Here is a 6,361-nt window from a genome sequence, read left to right on the forward strand (position 1 = left end):
AGACATTAACATAAATAAATTACAGCTATGTACATATGTGCCGTGAGGCCCAGGGTGTTGTTGGTGAATAAAGGGAGCAAGTCGAGGCTACATAGAAAAGAGCTGAAGAAAAGCAAAAGAGGAAGTAATCAGGGAAGGCCTCTTGCAGGAGATGCGCCTTCAATAAGGCTTTGAAGGTGGGGAGAGTCATTATCTGTTAGTTATGAGGAGGGAGGGCGTTGCAGGTTAGAGGCAGGACAAGGGTGAGAGGTTGGCAGAGAGGTAGCGCTTAGTACAGTGTTCTGCACACAGTAAGCCCTCAATAAATACGATTGAATGAATGAATAGAGGGAGATGGAGGTAGAATGAGAAGGTTGGCATTAGAGGAGCGAAGTGTGCGGGCTGGGCTGTAGGACGAGAGTAGTGAGGTGAGGTAGGAGGGGGCAAGGGGATTGACTGCTTTAAAGCTGATGGTGAGGAGTTTGTATTTGATATTCAGGTGGATGGGATCATTCATTCATTCAGTCTTATTTATTGCGAGCTTACTGTATGCAGAGCACTGAACTAATTGCTTGGGATCACGTCTACCAACTCTCTTATATTGTATTCTTTTAAGCACTTAGTACAGTGGTCTGCACAAAGTGCTCAATAAATGTCATTGATTGACTAATTGACTCGTCTACTTTTGTAAAATCCCTCAGTGACCCGTGCAACGTTCTGAACCTGATGATGATAGTGTCGACTGTCGTGACTGCTAGTAGACTAGTAGACGCTGCAGAGAAGCAGCGTGGCTCAGTGGAAAAAGCCTGGGCTTGGGAGTCAGAGGTGATGGGTTCGAATCCCAACTCTGCCACTTGTCAGCTGTGTGACTATGGGCAAGACACTTCACTTCTCTGTGCCTCAGTTCCCCCATCTGTAAAATGGGGATTAACTGTGAGCCTCACGTGAGACAACCCGATTACCTTGTATCTACCCCAGCGCTTAGAAAAGTGCTCTGCATATAGTAAGCACTTAACAAATACCAACATCTATTTTATTTATTTAGACTGCAGAGTGCTACTTGTATTCCCTCTTTCCTGCTAGTCATTTTCTCATTTTCTCCCAGCACATGGTATGGTGCCTGGCTCACAGTAATCACTTAACAAATTGTTGTTGTCTTATGCTGTCGAGTCATGTCTGACCCATAGTGATGCCACAGACACATCTCTCCCAGAACACCCCACCTCCATCTGCAATCATTCTGGTAGTGGATCCAGGGAATTTTCTTGGTAAAAATACGGAAGCGATTTACTATTGCCGCCTTCTGCACGGTAAATGCGAGTCTCCACCCTTGCCTCTCTCTCCTGCCGCTGCCGCCCGGAACAGGTGAGTTTTGACTTGTAGCAGATTGCCTGCCACTTGCTAGCCACTGGCCAAACTAGGAATGGAATGGATAGGCCTCTGCTTGATTCTTCCTCCCGTAATTAAGACAGGTAGAGTACTGGAAACTCTCCAGCTGTGACCCTGAGAGGTGGCTTAACAAATACCATAATTTAAATTAAAATCTTGTATCTTCCTCAGGACTTAGAGCCCGTGGCTGGGACATAGTAAACACTTAACAAAATCCATTTGAAAAACAAAAACTCTTGTACTGTTCCCTCCCGAGTACTTAGTTCAGTGTTTTGCACATAATAGGCATTTTCTCATTGTAAAAAGTGTAAGGAGAAAGTAGACAAGCTGGAATATACACAAAGTATTCTTTTTTTATGGATTTGTTAAGCCTTTTCTAGGTGCCAGGCACTCGTACTAGGCACTGGGGTAGATACAGGTTAATCAGGTTGCCACAGTCCCTGGGCTCACAGTTATAGATGAGGTAACTGAGGACCAGAGACTGTGGCTAACAGTAATAGATGAGGTAACTGAGGCCCAGAGAAGTCAAGTGACTTGGCCAAGGTCACGGAGCAGACAAGTGGCGGAGCTGGAATTAGAACCCAGGTCCTTCTGACTCCCAGGCCTGTGCTTTTCTCTGCGCAGTTCCCAATTACGGCCAAAGTGGTCACAGCATAGTGTTGATATTGCAGCACAGTGTCATCACCCAGCAAGCAGTTGCCTTGGTAGTCCCTGTAGCCATCCGCATTATCCAGATATTTTCCAGGATTCTTGCTGGTCCTATCTATCTGGCAAATTGCCCCAGGTAGTTCTTTAGTCAGCCTTAGCATAACTCCAGCAGGCAAAACTTGGATAAGACCCAGGACTCTAGACTATAAGATCCTTTTGGGCAGGAATTGTGTCTTCCAACTACCAACCAGAAACTATATCCAACCTGATTATCCTGATTATCTTGATTGCCTTGATTTTCTGGAGAAGCAGCATGGATTAGTGGTTAGAGCATGGGGCCTTTCCAGACTGAGCCCCCTCTTTTCCTCAGCTCCCCCTCTTCCCCACCTCACCCCGACTGGCTCCCTTTGCTCCAACCCTCCTCCCCGTTCCACAAAACTTGTACATATCTATAATTCTATTTATTTATATCAATGCCTGATTTACTTGTTCTGATGTATATATATCTCTAATTCTATTCATTTATTTTGATGCTGTTGATGCCTGTTTACTTGTTTTGATGTCTGTCTCCCCCATCTTTAGACCGTGAGCCCAGTGTGGACCGGGATTGTCTCTCTTTGTTGCTGAATTGTATTTTCCAAGTGCTTAGTACTGTGCTCTGCACATAATAGGCACTCAATAAATATGATCCAATGAATCATCTAGAAGCCACAACTCTTGCTTAATTTCCTCTGTCCACAGTCATGGGTTCTAATCCCAGCTCCTCTGCTTGTCTGTTGGGTGACCTTGGGCAAGTCACTTCACTTCTCTGGGCCTCAGTTACCTCATCTGTAAAATGGGGATTGAGACTGGGAGCCCCATGTGGGACAGAAACTGTGTCCAACCTGATTTGTGTGTTTCCACCCCAGCACTTACTACATGGCTTGGCACATAGTCAGTGCTTAACAAATACCATAATTTAAATTAAAATCTTGAATCTACCTCAGTACTTGGAGCAGTGGCTGGCACATAGTAAGCACTTAACAATAAAACATTTGAAAAACAAAAACAAAACAAAAACCCTTGTACAGTACTCTCCCAAACAGCTCAGTGTTTTGCTAACATTAAGCGCTCTATAAATACTAGCGATTGAGGATTAATTGATCTCCCTGATTTCTAGCACAGTGTGCTTTTCCACTGGATCAACTTGTAGGGCCCTGCACAGATCAGTTATGCAAAAAATACTGATTGTGGTAAGAAATAGAGTGGTAGAAGGAGGAAGAGAAACAGGAGGGTAGAGAGACGGAGAGCATGACAATGAGTTACATGGTCGGCCACGTACGTGCAATTGCCAGAAATGAGTAAAGTTTCCAACTATGACTGTGGACAGAGGAAATTAAGCAAGAGTTGTGGCTTTTAGAGAATAGGAATGCCAGAAACGAGAGCAAAATCTAGACATATGGTACTTGAGGATTTATTTGAAAGAGCACATAATATAAAAAGAAGGCTTGAATACTTGTTCTTAAAGATTTAATATATCCCACCAGGCTCAGCAAATTAGGTTCCATTTCAGGACCAATCCTACCTGATGGAGCCCGGAGCCAAATGGCTCCCTCGGCAACTCTTAGTCCACTCTGTCAGCCAAACTCCAGGCCCTGCCTATCCTATTTTACTCCCTGTGTAGTTCAGCTGAAACCCAGCACAGTGCTTGGCACACAGTAAGGGCTTACCAAGTATCCCAGTTACTATTTTTAAGGAGTTGTAGGGCCTGAGAGGACAGAGTGAGGGGGCAGAGGGTCAGTGGGGCTGGAGGTGGGGGAAAGTGCAACTGTGGGCAGGGAATATGTTTACCGTTATATTGTACTCTCCCAAGCTTTCCTATGAATAATAATTGTGGTATCTGTTAAGCGCTTACTATGTGCCAAGCACTGTTCTAAGCACTGGGGTAGAAACAAGGTAATCGGGTTGACACGGTCTCCAACCCAGCCCACACACTTCTCTCCTCTAGGGCCAACCTCCTCACTGTGCCTCCATCTTGTCTATCTCGCCACTGTCCTCTTGCCCACATCTTACCTCTGGCCTGGAACTCCCGCCCTCCTCCTTATCAGACGGATAATTTTTCTCCCCTGCTTCAAAGCCTTATTGAAGGCACATCTCCACCAAGAAGCCTTCCCTGATTAAGCTCTCCTCTCCTCCCACTCCCTTCTGAATGGCTCTGACTTCCTTCCTTCCTTCATCCTCCTCCATCCCCAAAGCACATAGGTATAAATCTATAATTTATATATATAAATGCATAATTTATATAAACATAAAAATCCATAATATATATATATATATTTTATATACATATATATATATATATATATATATGTACATTAATGTCTGTGTCCCCCTCTAAACTGTGAGCTTGTTATGGGCAGGGACCGTGTCTGTTTGTTGTACAGGCAGGGATTGTCTTTATTGAGAAGCAACATGGCTTAGTGGCAAGAGCCCGGGTTTGGGAGTCAGAGGATGTGGGTTCTAATCCCGGCTCCGGCACTTGTCTGTTGTGTGACCTTGGGCAAGCTGCTTCACTTCTCTGTGCCTCAGTTACCTCCTCTGTAAAATGGGGATTAAGACTATGAGCCCCACATGGGACAAACTGATTACCTTGTATCTACCCCAGTGCTCAGAACAGTGTTTGGTACATAGTAAGCGCTTAACAAATACCATAATTACAGTTATTATGAATTATTGCAGTATTCATTCAATCATTCATTCAATTGTATTTATTGAAAGCTTACTGTGTGGAGAGCACTGCATTAAGCGCTTGGAAAGTACAATTATGCCAAGAGAGACAATTCATTCATTCAATCGTATTTATTGAGTGCTTACTGTGTGCAGAGCACTGGACTAAGCACTTGGAAAGTACAATTCAGCAAAGAGAGACAATTCATTGATTCATTCAATCGTATTTATTGAGTGCTTACTGTGTGCAGAGCACTGTACTAAACACTTGGGAAGTACAATTCAGCAACAGAATAGAGATAATCCCTGCCCACTGCAGGCTCACGGTCTAGAAGGCGGGGAGACAGACCACAAAACGAGCAAACTGCTTGGGGAAGCAGCGTGACTCAGTGGAAAGAGCATGGGTTTAGGAGTCAGAGGTCATGGCTTCTAATCCCAGCCCCGCCACCTGTCAGCTGTGTGACTTTGGGCAAGTCACTTCACTTCTCGGTGCCTCGGTTACCTCATCTGGAAAATGGGGATTAAGACTGTGAGCCTCACGTGGGACAATCTGATTACCCTGTAACACCCCCAGCACTTAGAACAGTGCTCAGCACCTAGTAAACGCTTAACAAATACCAACATTATTATTATTATTATTACTATTAAGCAGGCCTCAATAGCATCAATAGAAATAAATAGAATTAGAGCTATAGCTACACATCAAGACAGTATCATACTTCCCAAGCGCTCAGTCCAGTGCTCCGCATGCAGTAAGCACTCAATAAACACAGCTGAATGAATGAGAGCCTGTTGTTTCTAGGCCGCGAGCCCGTTGTTGGGTAGGGATTCATTCATTCAGCCATATTTATTGAGTGCTTATTGTGTGCAGAGCGCTGTACTAAGTGCTTGGAATGTACAATTCAGCAACAAATAGAGACCATCCCTGCCCAACAACGGGCTCACAGTCTAGAAGAGGGAGACAGACAGCAAAACAAAACAAGTAGACAGGCCTCAATACCATCAAAATAGATACATAGAATCATAGACATATATACATCATTAATAAAATAAAGTAATAAATGATATATACAAATATACACAAGTGCTGTGGGGCAAGGAAGCGGGTAGAGCAGAGGGAGGGAGTAGGGGCAATGAGGAGGGGAAGAGGGAAAGGGAGGGCTCAGTCTGGGTTTGTCTCAATCACACACAGTAAGATTGTCTTTGCATACTGTAAGCGCTCAATAAATATGATTGAATTAATTAATTCATTTCTCTGCGTTGATTCATTCATTCATTCCCTGCCCGTTGTTGGGCAGGGATTGTCATTCTGTGTTGCCGAATTGTACTTTGCAAGCGCTTAGCCCAGCGCTCTGCACACAGTAAGCGCTCCATAAATACCACTGAATGAATGAATCCCTACCCAACAACCGGCTCACGGCCTAGACACACGGGCTGTCATTCATTCAGTCATGTTTATTGAACGCTTACTGTGTGCAGAGCACTGGACTGAACGCTTGGGAAGTACAATACTGTCTTGATGTGTAACTATAGTTCTAATTCCACTCAATCTCCAATGGCTCCTTCCCCTCTGCCTTCAAACATGCCCACGTCTCCCCCATCCTAAAAAAACCCGCTCTTGACCCCACTTCCCCCTCCA

The 6,361-nt window shown here is 44.4% G+C and overlaps 1 non-coding gene across 1 annotated transcript; it reads right to left on the reverse strand.

Annotated features, from left to right (window-relative positions):
- Positions 1 to 1,354: 1,354 nt before the first annotated feature.
- On the reverse strand, positions 1,355 to 1,492 carry LOC114810495. The gene has a single exon (XR_003758194.1). It is a non-coding gene; the product is annotated as a small nucleolar RNA SNORA7 (small nucleolar RNA).
- Between the last annotated feature and the right edge of the window lie 4,869 nt (positions 1,493 to 6,361).

Source organism: Ornithorhynchus anatinus, chromosome 3 (genome assembly GCF_004115215.2).
Source record: "Ornithorhynchus anatinus isolate Pmale09 chromosome 3, mOrnAna1.pri.v4, whole genome shotgun sequence".
Taxonomy (NCBI): Eukaryota; Metazoa; Chordata; class Mammalia; order Monotremata; family Ornithorhynchidae; genus Ornithorhynchus; species Ornithorhynchus anatinus.